At 42.7% G+C, this 17,378-nt stretch overlaps 1 protein-coding gene across 1 annotated transcript in view; it reads right to left on the bottom strand.

Moving 5' to 3' along the window:
* LOC135511142 (small ribosomal subunit protein uS5m-like) overlaps positions 1-17,378 on the bottom strand; it is a 245,329-nt gene that overhangs the window by 109,666 nt on the left and 118,285 nt on the right. The window contains exon 2 of the transcript XR_010451216.1: positions 3,584-3,697. The gene's annotated coding sequence lies outside the window, so the exon portion shown is untranslated. The remainder of the gene's footprint in view (positions 1-3,583; positions 3,698-17,378) is intronic.

Genomic DNA, 17,378 nt, shown 5'->3' with positions numbered 1-17,378 from the left:
AAAGTTGTAAACCCCATCCCCCCCCACCCAAAAAATAACACATTGAATAACATATTCACTATATGGAACAACAGATAGTCACAAAAAATCTAAAGGAAGTTTGTTCTGAAGTGTCTGTCCTATATCTGCGTGATCAAGAAACATTACTTGTTTTTTGGGGTATATTAGTGTGTAGCCCAAATGGTTCGGACGCTACAGACAGAAGTTGGCAGATCGGCTGTAACGACCTCAGACGAGTCCCAAGAACGCTTGTGGGGAATTATGTTATTTCTAGATGGTGCACAGTGAGAGACCAGGTCTCCCCCCCTACAGTCCAGGGGAGCTGCCATTGAATCCACCACTCAACATGCAACAGGCTGGTGCTAATGATGAGCATTTTGCTTCTATTGATTGGGTTATGGCTGTTGTGTGAGTGCGTGTGTGTGTGCGTGTGTGTGTGTGTGTGCGCGCGTGTGCGTGTGCGTGTGTGTGTGAGGGAGAGAGAGCATGTGCATGTGATTCAGCAAGTATTGTATGTGGCTGTCTATGTGTATGAGTTGTTTTGCAGATTAATGTTTGAGTATAGTTGATCATACTATTCATACTATTTGTTCTGCAGATTCATGTTTGAGGATAGCTGATCATACTATTTGTTCTGCAGATTAATATTTGAGGATAGCTGATCATACTATTTGTCCTGCAGATTAATCTTTGAGGATAGCTGATCATACTATTTGTTCTGCAGATTAAGGTTTGAGGATAGCTGATCATACTATTTGTTCTGCAGATTAATGATTGAGGATAGCTGATCATACTATTTGTCCTGCAGATTAATGTTTGAGGATAGCTGATCATACTATTTGTTCTGCAGATTAATGTTTGAGGATAGCTGATCATACTATTTGTCCTCCAGATTAATGCTTGAGGATAGCTGATCATACTATTTGTTCTGCAGATTAAGGTTTGAGGATAGCTGATCATACTATTTGTTCTGCAGATTAATGATTGAGGTTAGCTGATCATACTATATGTTCTGCAGATTAATGTTTGAGGATAGCTGATCATACTATTTGTTCTGCAGATTAATGTTTGAGGATAGCTGATCATACTATGTGTCCTCCAGATTAATGCTTGAGGATAGCTGATCATACTATTTGTTCTGCAGATTCATGTTTGAGGATAGCTGATCATACTATTTGTCCTGCAGATTAATCTTTGAGGATAGCTGATCATACTATTTGTTCTGCAGATTAAGGTTTGAGGATAGCTGATCATACTATTTGTTCTGCAGATTAATGATTGAGGATAGCTGATCATACTATTTGTCCTGCAGATTAATGTTTGAGGATAGCTGATCATACTATTTGTTCTGCAGATTAATGTTTGAGGATAGCTGATCATACTATTTGTCCTCCAGATTAATGCTTGAGGATAGCTGATCATACTATTTGTTCTGCAGATTAAGGTTTGAGGATAGCTGATCATACTATTTGTTCTGCAGATTAATGATTGAGGTTAGCTGATCATACTATATGTTCTGCAGATTAATGTTTGAGGATAGCTGATCATACTATTTGTTCTGCAGATTAATGTTTGAGGATAGCTGATCATACTATGTGTCCTCCAGATTAATGCTTGAGGATAGCTGATCATACTATTTGTTCTGCAGATTCATGTTTGAGGATAGCTGATCATACTATTTGTCCTGCAGATTAATGTTTGAGGATAGCTGATCATACTATTTGTTCTGCAGATTCATGTTTGAGGATAGCTGATCATACTATTTGTTCTGCAGATGAATGTTTGAGGATAGCTGATCATACTATTTGTCCTGCAGATTAATGTTTGAGGATAGCTGATCATACTATTTGTTCTGCAGATTAATGTTTGAGGATAGCTGATCATACTATTTGTTCTGCAGATTCATGTTTGAGGATAGCTGATCATACTATTTCTTCTGCAGATTAATGTTTGGTGATAGCTGATCGTGAGAGGCTGGTGAGGGCCACCCGCAGTGTGGAGAGGGGCTGGTGAGGGCCACCCGCGGTGTCGAGAGGCTGGTGAGGGCCACCCGCAATGTGGAGAGGGGCTGGTGAGGGCCACCCGCAGTGTGGAGAGGGGCTGGTGAGGGTCATCCGCGGTGTCAAGAGGCTGGTGAGGGCCACCCGCAGTTCGAAGAGGTGAGGGACTGGTGAGTAGAGGTATGGTGGTCATCAGCAGGTGACAACGGAAGCTTGGGGAGGCTTGGTGCTCAGCCTGTGTGTTGGTCCTGTGGAGCCCTTTGCCTTGATTAGCAGGCAGGGCATGTCGTCCACAGAATACTTATTTCCTGTAATGACTTTACAGTATTCAACTTCTAACCAGCCAGCTTCATCCTGCAAGTCAGCACTGAGCACCTGCTCAGCGATCACACATACAAACACACTCATTCTGCACACACACACACGTGAATGTACAGTACGCATACACGCATGCACAGCACACATACACGATTGTTACACTCTAATATTTCTACACACTTACACCCACCGACACACTCACACACATAATCAAATTCACACATGCTCACACATTCAGGTTATCAACCAGCTATAGTATCGTTATAAATCCCTCCTTTTCCTGACTGATTGGATTTTCATGAGCTACAGTATGGCCATCTCTGTGGCTGTTTTCTCTAGTGCTCATGTATAATTTTACGACTGAAAGAAGAGCACATTATCATAACGGGATCTCACCACGCATGTTGCCATGGGGGTTGCCACCCAATGTCATTAAGAGAGAAGCAAGTAGCAAGCCGATGAACAACACACACATTTACAGTAAATGAGACATTTTGGCTATCAGCAGAACTGCATAATGTTTCTCCATAGTAGAACAGGAATTTGACATTTAGTTTAAAGTTTGACACAGCGGGCTATCTGTCCGGCTGTGAGTCTGTGAGGAGCTTCAGTGTTTGACATTCAGAAATGGACTGGGGAACGCAGATTAATCACACATATGGCCAATTATCCCCAGGATCCAACGCAGCTGATGACAAAACAACAATGAGGAAATGAAGGAGATGCAGCTGAGACCAACCCCCATTTACAGCTTTCAGTTCTTCAGGAAAGCAGGAAATCAAGGTTTGAGGACATACAGAACTGGAGCATGAAAGAGAGATAAGTGGATTCTACCTCATAATCTGACAGGAATACATGGTCTGTCATTCATTCATTGTTTGGTTATTGCTTCCTCCCTTAGGGCCTACTTATTGCAGGGATGGTTTAGTATCTCAATTGATAAGAGAAAGTGGTTGGTATGACAGGCTATGATAACTACATTCACCTGAATTGGCCAACAGAGTCCACTGTCACTGGGCCCACTTTCATCATTTGTTCCTGTAGATATATATAGTCATTGGTGAAAGTAAGGTGGTACGGCGTCCCGGCAAAATAATAGTGGGGGTACGCTGTACCGGTAAAACGTTAATCACAATTAATACAACATGCCCAAAAAAACATTATTAAAGATTACTGCATGTCAGCCTCATGAAACATTTGTGAGTTGACTGTAAACCGGGTGGTATATGCTCCAAACTGTGTTGTGGTTTGAGGAGAACACTTACATTTTGTCAAGGCGAAGATGAGTGGCCGAGAAGCTTGTAGACAAGGTGAAGGTGAGTGGCTGAGACTGAGGTGCGCGTACAGTGGATCCATCAATTCAGGCTACAAGTGTAGGCCTAATGACAAATCGCAGAATGTCATTACAATACACGTAGGTGTTTTGCAACATATATCTCTTTCCATTCATCAAATTGCAGGTGGAGTGCATTGTTGTGGTTTGGATGATGAAATTATTTTGTGACAGGATGAATGTACGCTGGTAGCCTACAGGAGCGCCTTTGTTAAGTGATTGTTTGACAATAAGACGAAAACATCATAGTAGATATACTGTAGATATATCTGTATACTGTATATATATCATCATAGTATCGTAGTAGATATACTGTATATCTACAGTAGATATACTGTAGATATACTGTAGTTATACTGTAGATATACTTTAGTTATACTATAGTTAGACTGTAGATATACTGTAGATATACTGTAGTTATACTGTAGATATAGTGTAGTTATACTGTAGATATACTGTAGTTATACTGTAGTTATACTGTAGATATACTATAGTTAGACTGTAGATATACTGTAGATATACTGTAGTTATACTGTAGTTATACTGTATATATACTATAGTTAGACTGTAGATATACTGTAGATATACTGTAGTTATACTGTACATATACTGTAGATATATTGTAGTTATACTGTAGATATACTGTAGATATAGTGTAGTTATACTCTAGATATACTATAGTTAGACTGTAGATATACTGTAGATATAGTGTAGTTATACTGTAGATATACTGTAGTTATACTCTAGTTATACTGTAGATATACTGTAGATATACTGCAGTTATACTGTAGATTTCTCTTCCAATACGAATCCCTGACCTACATTACAGATTGGGACAAAGCACACGTTTCACCATGGTTACATGTAAGTGTTGCACAAATATAACAGATCTCTAGTCATGCTCAGTCATTCAATGAGTCAGTCTAGTAATCTTGGACCATTTGATAGAGTTACATCTCATATCCTCAACAAACTGGAGAAGCCACTGTGCATCAGCAAATTTCTCTTTCTCTGTCCAACAGTACTTCACTTATCAATCTGGAAGCCTCTGAGTTGGAGCATACCCAGTAAGGGGCTCCACCCCAGAGAAATCAAATCAAATCACATTTTATTTGTAACATACACATGGTTAGCAGATGTTAATGCGAGTGTAGCGAAATGCTTGTGCTTCTAGTTCCGACAATGCAGTAATAACCAACAAGTAATCTAACTAACAATTCCAAAACTACTGTCTTATACACACAAGTGTAAGGGGATAAAGAATATGTACATAAAGATATATGAATGAGTGATGGTATAGAGCAGCATAGGCAAGATACAGTAGATGGTATCGAGTACAGTATATACATATGAGATGAGTATGTAAACAAAGTGGCATAGTTAAAGTGGCTAGTGATACATGTATTACATAAGGATGCAGTAGATGATATAGAGTACAGTATATACGTATACATATGAGATGAATAATGTAGGGTATGTAAACATTATATTAGGTAGCATTGTTTAAAGTGGCTAGTGATATATTTTACATCATTTCCCATCAATTCCCATTATTAAAGTGGCTGGAGTTGAGTCAGTGTGTTGGCAGCAGCCACTCAATGTTAGTGGTTGCTGTTTAACAGTCTGATGGCCTTGAGATAGAAGCTGTTTTTCAGTCTCTCGGTCCCAGCTTTGATGCACCTGTACTGACCTCGCCTTCTGGATGATAGCGGGGTGAACAGGCAGTGGCTCGGGTGGTTGTGTCCTTGATGATCTTTATGGCCTTCCTGTAACATCGGGTGGTGTAGGTGTCCTGGAGGGCAGGTAGTTTGCCCCCGGTGATGCGTTGTGCAGACCTCACTACCCTCTGGAGAGCCTTACGGTTGTGGGCAGAGCAGTTGCCGTACCAGGCGGTGATACAGCCCGCCAGGATGCTCTCGATTGTGCATCTGTAGAAGTTTGTGAGTGCTTTAGGTGACAAGCCGAATTTCTTCAGCCTCCTGAGGTTGAAGAGGCGCTGCTGCGCCTTCTTCACGATGCTGTCTGTGTGAGTGGACCAATTCAGTTTGTCTGTGATGTGTATGCCGAAGAACTTAAAACTTACTACCCTCTCCACTACTGTTCCATCGATGTGGATAGGGGGGTGTTCCCTCTGCTGTTTCCTGAAGTCCACAATCATCTCCTTAGTTTTGTTGACGTTGAGTGTGAGGTTATTTTCCTGACACCACACTCCGAGGGCCCTCTCCTCCTCCCTGTAGGCCGTCTCGTCGTTGTTGGTAATCAAGCCTACCACTGTTGTGTCGTCCGCAAACTTGATGATTGAGTTGGAGGTGTGCGTGGCCACGCAGTCGTAGGTGAACAGGGAGTACAGGAGAGGGCTCAGAACGCACCCTTGTGAGGCCCCAGTGTTGAGGATCAGCAGGGTGGAGATGTTGTTGCCTACCCTCACCACCTGGGGGCGGCCCGTCAGGAAGTCCAGTACCCAGTTGCACAGGGCGGGGTCGAGACCCAGGGTCTCGAGCTTGATGACGAGCTTGGAGGGTACTATTGTGTTAAATGCCGAGCTGTAGTCGATGAACAGCATTCTCACATAGGTATTCCTCTTGTCCAGATGGGTTAGGGCAGTGTGCAGTGTGGTTGAGATTGCATCGTCTGTGGACCTATTTGGGCGGTAAGCAAATTGGAGTGGGTCTAGGGTGTCAGGTAGGGTGGAGGTGATATGGTCCTTGACTAGTCTCTCAAATCACTTCACGATGACGGAAGTGAGTGATTAGCATTCCCGCACAGATGAGTTGAGCTTGTCAGTTTGGAGCCTACACCTGTCAGAATTTACCCAGGCTCAGCCACAAAGCAGATGAAAATCCCTGAACAAACACTGTAGCGGCACAGCGATACATCAGACAGTTAACATGTCAACTGGAAACGATAAGGGCTTACAATTGCTTTTAGAGAGCTTTGCCTCAGAGAAATTCAACACCTTTCCATTGAGGTGGAGCTAGCAATCCCACACGCCATGTGCCTTAGTTGTTTCTGTTGCGAAAAAAATAGGCTAATTCATGACAAAGTTTACTTAGTGAGCGACTGTGTCTGTTTTGAGACCCTTCATGTTGGTCTTCACTAGGACATGGATTGGGAGGAAGGAGTGACTCCATTCTCAGAGGCTGTGCGTGTGTTTTTTGTTATTGCTGATTTCACAAGGTTTAAGCATCCCTCAGGGGGTTATAGAGTGACAGTCTTCACTCACATTAAAATAAGGCTGCAGTTAGCATGTGTTCATTCACACGTGGCTCGTGACTCAGGAAAACTCAGGGCTTTTAAGCATTTCATCACTGTTTATTTTCAGGATTTTACATCCACATGCATAACCATTCTGCTATCATTCCATTGCCACATCATCTTTGTCAGTCATACTAGGACACTATCAGAATATGAAACATCTCATTCGCTTGTCAAAGACAGTTGATTTTGTAATTAATTGTAATCTACTGAAATTAGCATTTATAACATGATATACTGCAGTATCTGTTATTGTAGGTCTTTATGAAGACATTCCTTTAACTTCTCACAGTAACGTTTACAGCCCCACCCCTCCCTGGGTACAACAAGCAGAGCTCTGGAAAAGTGTAGTGATGCGTTGCAGACGCCTTATTGCAAACTGGCTGAAGTTGGCCCTGGTTGTGGGGAGGGTGGGAGGAAGAGGATTGGGGGAGAGAGGGAAGGGAGAGGAGGATGGGGGTAAATGCGTCAAAGCTGTCCCACTGAGACAGATTCAGGCCTGCAGAGTTATCTCACAGACCGATCCTGTTTGGAGGAGAGAAGGGAGCCAGAGAAATGGAGCAGTGTGTATCTCCAGGCCACAGAGATGGAGACATGATTTAAAGCCCCACATAGATTCACTTACACTTACACACAAACACACACACATCCACTTTAACACACACTTGCGCAAATTCACTCATGTGTACAGTATATATAATGGACACACGCACATCCGCATTAAGATATATACTCTTAGACAGGATTGTTTTTGGCCCGGTACCGGGTCCGCAGAGCTTTAGTGTGACCTAACATTTGAAAGCTACAGCACTTGTCTTTTTGGAAATCAAGCTCAAATCACATTTGGAGATTTACATCAACTTTGCTGTCTGTCTCTCACACATGTACAACGTTGTTTCAATATTGAAATTCGATCTCCAACTGTCCCATTGAGGATTAACAAATAGTGTAGCTTTTCTCAGCCAGTCAAAATCAGGAATTAGCATCATTTTGTATAGATAGATACCAGGGCTATTTAACTTATTTTTCCTTCATATCAATTTGTCTCTAGCATTTGAACGGTGTAAGCTACATAAAATATTAAGACCCCGTTTCTGAAAGTTATGACTCTCAGGAATAGGTACGTGCCTTCTGTTTCCCTCTCTGATACTCACGAGGTCTTGTTAGAAGGGAGTGTGACAAAAAATAAAAGAATTAATGAGTGAGGGAAATGAATTCAAAGCATACTTCCTTCAGACTGGAATTTGGCATTACCGACATGTCTTTGTGTTATTTATTGAGATGCTTAGTTTTCAGATCATTTTTAAATTACCTAATTACTTTTAAGAAGCTTTCAATAGTTGTTTAATTAACCTCTAATTAACTATGCTAATGTGTACTTGTTTTACAATGGTCATACCATGGATAATTTAGCTCATTTCGTGAGAAGACCGTTTTTTGGGGTGTCTCAAACACTGCTGTAGCTCGGCCACCTTCCACTGCAGATGTGGAAGGCCACGATAAGTGGACGCTGTGGATTGAGATGCGGCATGAAGCCCATGCAAAGAACCCAGATATCTCTAGCTTAAACTGACAGATTTATTTATTATGTTACTTAGATTGATGCACGGGTGAGCGAGCATTGTGCCTTTTCCTTTTCACCGATTTATCGAATGTTTTTGATGCACATCGACTCACTTTGGTTGAGCGCCCTCCAATTCTTTCCAAATAAATCTTAGCAACATTTAATTTAAAGAAAAGTGCTTTATTGGTGTGTGTGCAATGCTTTTTTAAACAGTTGTTCCGAATAATAACTGCATGTGGAAAATGTCCGGCCCCCCTGCAATTAACCTTTTTTACATCTGGATCCTGTAAGAATGTAGTTGAATAGCGCTGATATTACAAAGAAATGTCAGGTGAAAAACAGTTAGTTTAGCATGCAAGCAGCTAGTTTGCTGTCTTTCCAGCTTCAGTTTGAAGTGATTGTGTTAGCTGTGTAGTTGGCTAGCTCCTCTGAACAGTGATGAGAGAGATAAAATGTTCTATGCCAGGCGAAATAGTGAATCATTACTCTTTGTTATAGATGTATGCAAATAAATGTCACTAGAAAACAGGTTGCGTCTCTGGCAACCTAATCGATAGAATGAACGACCAGCCGACTTTGGAAGCAACCCAAGATTTGTGTCGGGACTATATATCGTGGAAGGATGAAATAGTATGAATAGATTCATCAAAATAACGTTTTTATTGAAAGCACGTCAACCATTATTTGAATATGTTGGTAACCCTTTGTGTAAAAGTGATAATACCGAGAGGCAGGTGTTTGGAGAATATATTGGTACGGTTTGTCTCGGGCCTAACAACACCCATGCCAATATATCCTCCAAACACCGGCTTCTCTGTATTATTGCTTAATTGGTATATTGACAGAAAATACGTCTCTTGTACACCAAGAATGCAGGGAAGACTTTCAGGTAGATGAGAAGAGAAGAACGTGCCTATTTGAAAGCTATAAAAATCTTTTTGTAGCTCTCATGCCAGAAAACATTGGAGACCCCTGCTGTAACAGAACACAGGCAGGCAGAGGGTCTAGGCCCCGCAGCACCAATGGTACTGATGATGGCATGGCTGAGTGTGTGATTCACACACCCAAATGACATACAGACAGGACATATCCCCGTTCCCTGGGTGCCAAGTACTTGTTCAGTTCTTCTTCCCTATGAATGTTTATGTTTTGATGAGATTAGAGTGAATGTGTGACCTGCATTAACCTTGGGTGTTAAAACAACAGATTAAATTGATTGTTCCTTGTAAAACTGAGGCATGGAATCACTGAGCCATGCAGTTAAACCAAAGGAGAGGGGAGAGGTTTGAGTCCAAAGTCATGACTGCATGGTTTAAAGCCCCATGCAGTCTTGTTAATTGAATGATTAAATCATCGCTGTATGTCTAATAAAAAACTATATGTTTATTTCATGAAAATATCTAAGTATATATATATATATATATATATATATATTTGTTTATTTCACTGAGTCTCTTTTTGCCATTGAAATGCTCAGTCTGAGAGTAAATATATTTACAGACACAACCCTGATTGGTGTATAGGATCATCTAGATAAATAAAAAAAATAACAGCACTCACTTATAATAAGCGTGACCTGTGGAATGCACATGGAACTTTGACTTGGGAGTCCGGTGCACTCAGGCATGTTGTTACATTTGTATCATTTGAGGGGCGTGTATCACAAGCAAAGTCATTTGTATCATTTGAGGGGCGTGTATCACAAGCAAAGTCATTTGTATCATTTGAGGGGCGTGCATCACAAGCAAAGTCATTTGTATCATTTGAGGGGCGTGCATCACAAGCAAAGTCATTTGTATCATTTGAGGGGCGTGCATCACAAGCAAAGTCATTTGTTTCATTTGAGGGGCGTGCATCACAAGCAAAGTCATTTGTATCATTTTACTTTGCCTGTGAGAACCATTAGCACAGGCAAGTCTGATTAGGCTTAGCTTTACCATAGCCTCTGCCATAGGAACAAACAGGGCATGGCTTTGTGTCCGTAGGGTTGCAGCCTTTACAATGCTGGAAACCACTCGCCTCTAGCACATACTGTTCAAATCCAAATACCTATTTTATAGGGGTACACACAAATCAATCCTCATGAGTAAGGAACTATGAAAATAGTTTAAATAAACCCTATTCAATCTATAAAAAAACAAACATTTGCCTCAGAAAATAGAATATTTGCAGTATGGATCAGATGAAATGGAGGTCATCGCCACAAAATAAATGAATAGTGAAATTTTAGGTGTGCCGCAGAACTGTTATTCCTTCAAGGTGTGCCGCAGAACTGTTATTCCTTCAAGGTGTGCCGCAGAACTGTTATTCCTTCAAGGTGTGCCGCAGAACTGTTATTCCTTCAAGGTGTGCCGCAGAACTGTTATTCCTTCAAGGTGTGCCACAGAACTGTTATTCCTTCAAGGTGTGCCGCAGAACTGTTATTCCTTCAAGGTGTGCCACAGAACTGTTATTCCTTCAAGGTGTGCCGCAGAACTGTTATTCCTTCAAGGTGTGCCCCAGAACTGTTATTCCATCAAGGTGTGCCACAGAACTGTTATTCCTTCAAGGTGTGCCGCAGAACTGTTATTCCTTCAAGGTGTGCCGCAGAACAGTTATTCCTTCAAGGTGTGCCACAGAACTGTTATTCCTTCAAGGTGTGCCGCAGAACTGTTATTCCTTCAAGGTGTGCCGCAGAACTGTTATTCCTTCAAGGTGTGCCGCAGAACTGTTATTCCTTCAAGGTGTGGCACAGAACTGTTATTCCTTCAAGGTGTGCCACAGAACTGTTATTCTTCAAGGTGTGCCGCAGAACTGTTATTCCTTCAAGGTGTGCCGCAGAACTGTTATTCCTTCAAGGTGTGCCACAGAACTGTTATTCCTTCAAGGTGTGCCGCAGAACTGTTATTCCTTCAAAGTGTGCCGCAGAACTGTTATTCCTTCAAGGTGTGCCGCAGAACTGTTATTCCTTCAAGGTGTGCCGCAGAACTGTTATTCCTTCAAGGTGTGCCACAGAACTGTTATTCCTTCAAGGTGTGCCGCAGAACTGTTATTCCTTCAAGGTGTGCCACAGAACTGTTATTCCTTCAAGGTGTGCCGCAGAACTGTTATTCCTTCAAGGTGTGCCCCAGAACTGTTATTCCATCAAGGTGTGCCACAGAACTGTTATTCCTTCAAGGTGTGCCGCAGAACTGTTATTCCTTCAAGGTGTGCCGCAGAACAGTTATTCCTTCAAGGTGTGCCACAGAACTGTTATTCCTTCAAGGTGTGCCGCAGAACTGTTATTCCTTCAAGGTGTGCCGCAGAACTGTTATTCCTTCAAGGTGTGCCGCAGAACTGTTATTCCTTCAAGGTGTGGCACAGAACTGTTATTCCTTCAAGGTGTGCCACAGAACTGTTATTCTTCAAGGTGTGCCGCAGAACTGTTATTCCTTCAAGGTGTGCCGCAGAACTGTTATTCCTTCAAGGTGTGCCACAGAACTGTTATTCCTTCAAGGTGTGCCGCAGAACTGTTATTCCTTCAAAGTGTGCCGCAGAACTGTTATTCCTTCAAGGTGTGCCGCAGAACTGTTATTCCTTCAAGGTGTGCCGCAGAACTGTTATTCCATCAAGGTGTGCCGCAGAACTGTTATTCCTTCAAGGTGTGCCGCAGAACTGTTATTCCTTCAAGGTGTGCCGCAGAACAGTTATTCCTTCAAGTTGTGCCGCAGAACTGTTATTCCTTCAAGGTGTGCCGCAGAACAGTTATTCCTTCAAGGTGTGCCGCAGAACTGTTATTCCTTCAAGGTGTGTCGCAGAACTGTTATTCCTTCAAGGTGTGCCACAGAACTGTTATTCCTTCAAGGTGTGCCGCAGAACTGTTATTCCTTCAAGGTGTGCCACAGAACTGTTATTCCTTCAAGGTGTGCCGCAGAACTGTTATTCCTTCAAGGTGTGCCACAGAACTGTTATTCCTTCAAGGTGTGCCGCAGAACTGTTATTCCTTCAAGGTGTGCCGCAGAACTGTTATTCCTTCAAGGTGTGCCGCAGAACTGTTATTCCTTCAAGGTGTGCCGCAGAACTGTTATTCCTTCAAGGTGTGCCGCAGAACTGTTATTCCTTCAAGGTGTGCCGCAGAACTGTTATTCCTTCAAGGTGTGCCGCAGAACTGTTATTCCTTCAAGGTGTGCCACAGAACTGTTATTCCTTCAAGGTGTGCCGCAGAACAGTTATTCCTTCAAGGTGTGCCGCAGAACAGTTATTCCTTCAAGGTGTGCCGCAGAACAGTTATTCCTTCAAGGTGTGCCGCAGAACTGTTGTTCCTTCAAGGTGTGTCGCAGAACTGTTATTCCTTCAAGGTGTGCCACAGAACTGTTATTCCTTCAAGGTGTGCCGCAGAACTGTTATTCCTTCAAGGTGTGCCACAGAACTGTTATTCCTTCAAGGTGTGCCGAAGAACTGTTATTCCTTCAAGGTGTGCCGCAGAACTGTTATTCCTTCAAGGTGTGCCGCAGAACTGTTATTCCTTCAAGGTGTGCCACAGAACTGTTATTCCTTCAAGGTGTGCCGCAGAACTGTTATTCCTTCAAGGTGTGCCGCAGAACTGTTATTCCTTCAAGGTGTGCCGCAGAACTGTTATTCCTTCAAGGTGTGCCGCAGAACTGTTATTCCTTCAAGGTGTGCCGCAGAACTGTTATTCCTTCATGGTGTGCCGCAGAACTGTTATTCCTTCAAGGTGTGCCGCAGAACTGTTATTCCTTCAAGGTGTGCCGCAGAACTGTTATTCCTTCAAGGTGTGCCACAGAACTGTTATTCCTTCAAGGTGTGCCACAGAACTGTTATTCCTTCAAGGTGTGCCGCAGAACTGTTATTCCTTCAAGGTGTGCCGCAGAACTGTTATTCCTTCAAGGTGTGCCGCAGAACTGTTATTCCTTCAAGGTGTGCCGCAGAACTGTTATTCCTTCAAGGTGTGCCGCAGAACTGTTATTCCTTCAAGGTGTGCCGCAGAACTGTTATTCCTTCAAGGTGTGCCACAGTTCAGAAAAGGTTGGGAAACACAGGTCTCTACTGCAAAGCCTACCCCGCATAACCCTTCAAAGTAGGAGGATACATATACAAATAAAAGATGACTGGTCATTGGTGAGAATAATCCGATCAGATTGTGATGTCATGATCTGGGTCAAAAACTCCATCCCACCCACTGAGGTCTAAATGACTGGAGACTGCGTCGTAAATGTAAGACGTTGTTTTCAAGGTAATCTACTTACATTCGCATAAGCCGATTCATGGTCCGGCTACATCCGGGTTGCATCCAGGTTGCATCCGGTTTACATGGACCAACATCACATGCGTACTAGCACTTAGCACTCACAAGGAACAGTGTGAGAAGAGACGACGTCATCAATTCATCCAAAAACATGACAGAGATTGGATGAATACTGTATATAAAATGTTAATGTGAGTGATGTAAAAACAATCGGCCATAGTGACAATTATTTGAATGATTTAATGGATGTTTTGTGCACAAAATTGATAACTAAAGAGTCTTATTAGGAATGTTCTAATCTGACTTCTCTATGTGGTTGTTGATGGAAATGCCTTTCCTGGGGCCGGGCATTAGTTAAACTGCAGTACCAAAGCAAGAATGTAGGAGCAGTCGAAACCATGCTTCTAGACCGGACCCTGGCCCCTTGATCCCACCTGAACAGGCTGAAATTCCAGGCATGGTTTTCAAACAGCTCTTACACAAAAGGTGCATTATGATAATTTTCACAAATTCTGTTATTTTGACCTTATATTGTGGAGATATCACACAATACACTGGGTCAGTTGTGCGCCACCCTATGGGACTCCCGATCACGGCCGGTTGTGATACAGCTCAAGATCAAACCAGGGACTGTAGTGACGCCTCTAGCACTGAGATGCAGTGCCTTAGACCGCTGCGCCACTCGGGAGCACGAACTCAATCATCTCAATATTCAAATCAAAGTCAATTCTGCCAACAGTTTTGCATACGAAGACTGAGAACAAATTGAGTTTTTAGACAATTTTGAAACACCGAAGGAAGAAAAGTTTGGCAGGTAGGGTAGCCTAGCGGTTAGAGCGTTTGGCAAGTAATTGCAGGTTTGGGAAGAAAAAAAAATCTGCTGATGTGCCCCTTGAGCAAGGCACTTAACCCTAATTGCTCATGTAAGTGTCTCTGGGTAAGAGAATCTGCTAAATGGCAAAAATGTTAAATGTAAGGTGGATGGTGCTTATTGTAACCTAACAATTTCAGGACATCCATGTCTTACACAACCTGTGGTGCTTGCAGTGTTGACTGCGTTGATTATATAACATCTCAAATCTGCCTTACAGTAGCCTAAATAGATGCCAGTGTGATTGTGTGTATTTAGCAGTGAAAATGTGGATAAACCATGTGGAGTGAACGCATGGATACTCCTTTCAGAGTGACACAGTCACTGGAGACCAACATTGCTTCGGGTTTAGGACTGTGTGTGAACACACGTAGCAAACCATAGCTTGGACCCTGGAGGTTGTCAATCGTACAGAATGAGTCACTCTGTGTGTGTGACACAATCAGCTCACATTATGCATATTACTGTCCCAAGGTCCTTCTTAACTGAACTATTATGTCCCTCCTTTTATCAAAGCTTTACTCCTTTTCCAACCCAGAGATGGATAGAGATTGTGTGATGCATATGCAGCTCTACTGGGGTGGCAAAACCGTTATTGTCAGATGAATCAGACTCAATTGGCAGAAGTCAACTGTCACATGAGAATTGAAAATGAACATTTTCTGGATGTCACAATGACAATGTTATAGATGTTGTCCCATCGGTGCCTAACCTGGGTATTTGACATTTTTCACTGGTTAGTGCTAATTTATGGCAAATTTGTCCCAAATTCTTTTTTCCACAACCTAATGACCTGAAAACAATGCTAACAGACTGTCAGATCTGAAAGTTGGCCCACTATGTCGTGGGCTGAGCCAGTCCTAACATGGCACAGGAAGAAACAGATGGAGACTACAAAGACTTTGGTCACATTGCTCTCACGTTCTAGTCATTGGTATTCCAAACACTAACCACTCCACAACACGGCTCAGGGAGGGAAGGGGATGAAAATGGCTCACACCCCACTCCTATCCGGTGCCAACCGGTGTGAAACTGAATGAGGTGATTCCTCTCCTGTCACTGGCTGCCATTAAGGTCCAGGCTTTGTGTCTGCCCATATTAAATCACATTACAGAGCAGCTGTGTGTCGCTGCCATGTCCTATAGTCTTATAGGCTGTAGACGTGTTGTAATATATGCGGCCAGGAGGCTACAATGAAGGGTGCATTACGTACAAATAGAGGTTTGTATTGTGGTGATATTTTTAGGTAAGTTCTCTCAGGGTTAGATACAATATATGTATAGGTGATGTGTGTCTGAGGAGACCTTAACCAATATGTACATGTCTAAACTGTTTCTGTTTTTGCATTCTGTCTCCATTGAAGATTGTTGGGGCACGGTGACATTGTCTCAAGTATAATACAATGGCTCGACTCCAACACCACACACACAGTATAATGAAATGCTTACTCAGACTTCTATACCCATAGAATTCCATTCCATACAATAGCTCAGTGAGTCTCCACTGTGATGAATCCCTTAATTACTGGTGGCCATGAGAGAAATCAATGGAAAGTCACAGTCTCTTGTGGGTTACTTGTGATCACAAGGGGGAGTACTGCAAGTCAGGGTAACATGAAGGACAGACTAAGGGGACGAACTGAGGGGTATTATGTTAAAAAACAGAGAGCATTAGTGAAATAGAGAATTATCATGAGTGTAGAGACAGTAACTGACTCTCTTACTGATCCTTGACTTTGGCAACGTCATCTACAAAATAGCCTCCAACACTCTACTCAGCAAACTGGATGTAGGCTATCACAGTGCCATCCGTTTTGTCAACAAAGCCCCATATACTACCCACCACTGCGACCTGTATGCTCTCGTTGGCTGGCCCGCACTACATATTTGTCACCAAACCCACTGGCTCCAGGTCATCTATAAGTCTTTACTAGGTAAAGCCCCACCTTATCTCAGCTCACTGGTCACCATAGCAACACCCAAATATAGCACGTGCTCCAGCAGGTATATTTCACTGGTCATCCCCAAAGTCACCACTTCCTTTGGCCACCTTTCCTTCCAGTTCTCTGCTGCCAATGACTGGAACGAATTGCAGAAATTGCTGGAGACCCTCTCTAACTTTAAGCATCAGCTGTCAGAGCATCTTACCGATCACTGTACCTGTACACAGCCAATCTGTAAATAGCACATCCAACTACCTCATCCCCATATTGTTATTTATCTTCTTGCTCTTTTGCACCCCAGTATCTCTACTTGCACATCATCACCTGCAGAGCTATCACTCCAGTGTTAATGCTAAATTGTAATTATTTTGCCTCTATGGCCTATTTATTGCCTTACCTCACTAATCTTCTACATTTGCACACACTATACATAGATTTATCTTTTGTGTTATTGACTCTACGTTTGTTTATATGTAACTCTGTATTGTTGTTTTTGTCGCACTGCTTTGCTTTATCTTGGCCAGGTCACAGTTGTAAATGAGAACTTGTTCTCAACTGGCCTACCTGGTTAAATAAAGATGATATATATATTTTTTTAAATGGGACAGGGTTGGGTGATGGATGTCATTTTTAAACCATTCACTCCAAGCCTGGTTATTGGACATCATCCAAACCACCCACTGAGGAATGAGACCCTGCCCTGCTCCACTGGGGCCTCTGGAGGTGCTCTGGGGGTGCTCTGGGGTGCTGTGGAGCTCTGTATGACTACATGACTCATCACAGGTCTTTATAAGCTCTGTGCCAGGCTCTCTGCCTGGCGCTCTGCCAGGCTCCTCCGAACCGGTAACCCAAACCTGGTAAACTGCCAGTT

Source organism: Oncorhynchus masou, chromosome 23 (assembly GCF_036934945.1).
Source record: "Oncorhynchus masou masou isolate Uvic2021 chromosome 23, UVic_Omas_1.1, whole genome shotgun sequence".
Classification (NCBI taxonomy): Eukaryota; Metazoa; Chordata; class Actinopteri; order Salmoniformes; family Salmonidae; genus Oncorhynchus; species Oncorhynchus masou.
The sequence above is the reverse complement of the archived record's forward strand: the minus strand, read 5'-3'. Positions and strand labels throughout refer to the sequence as shown.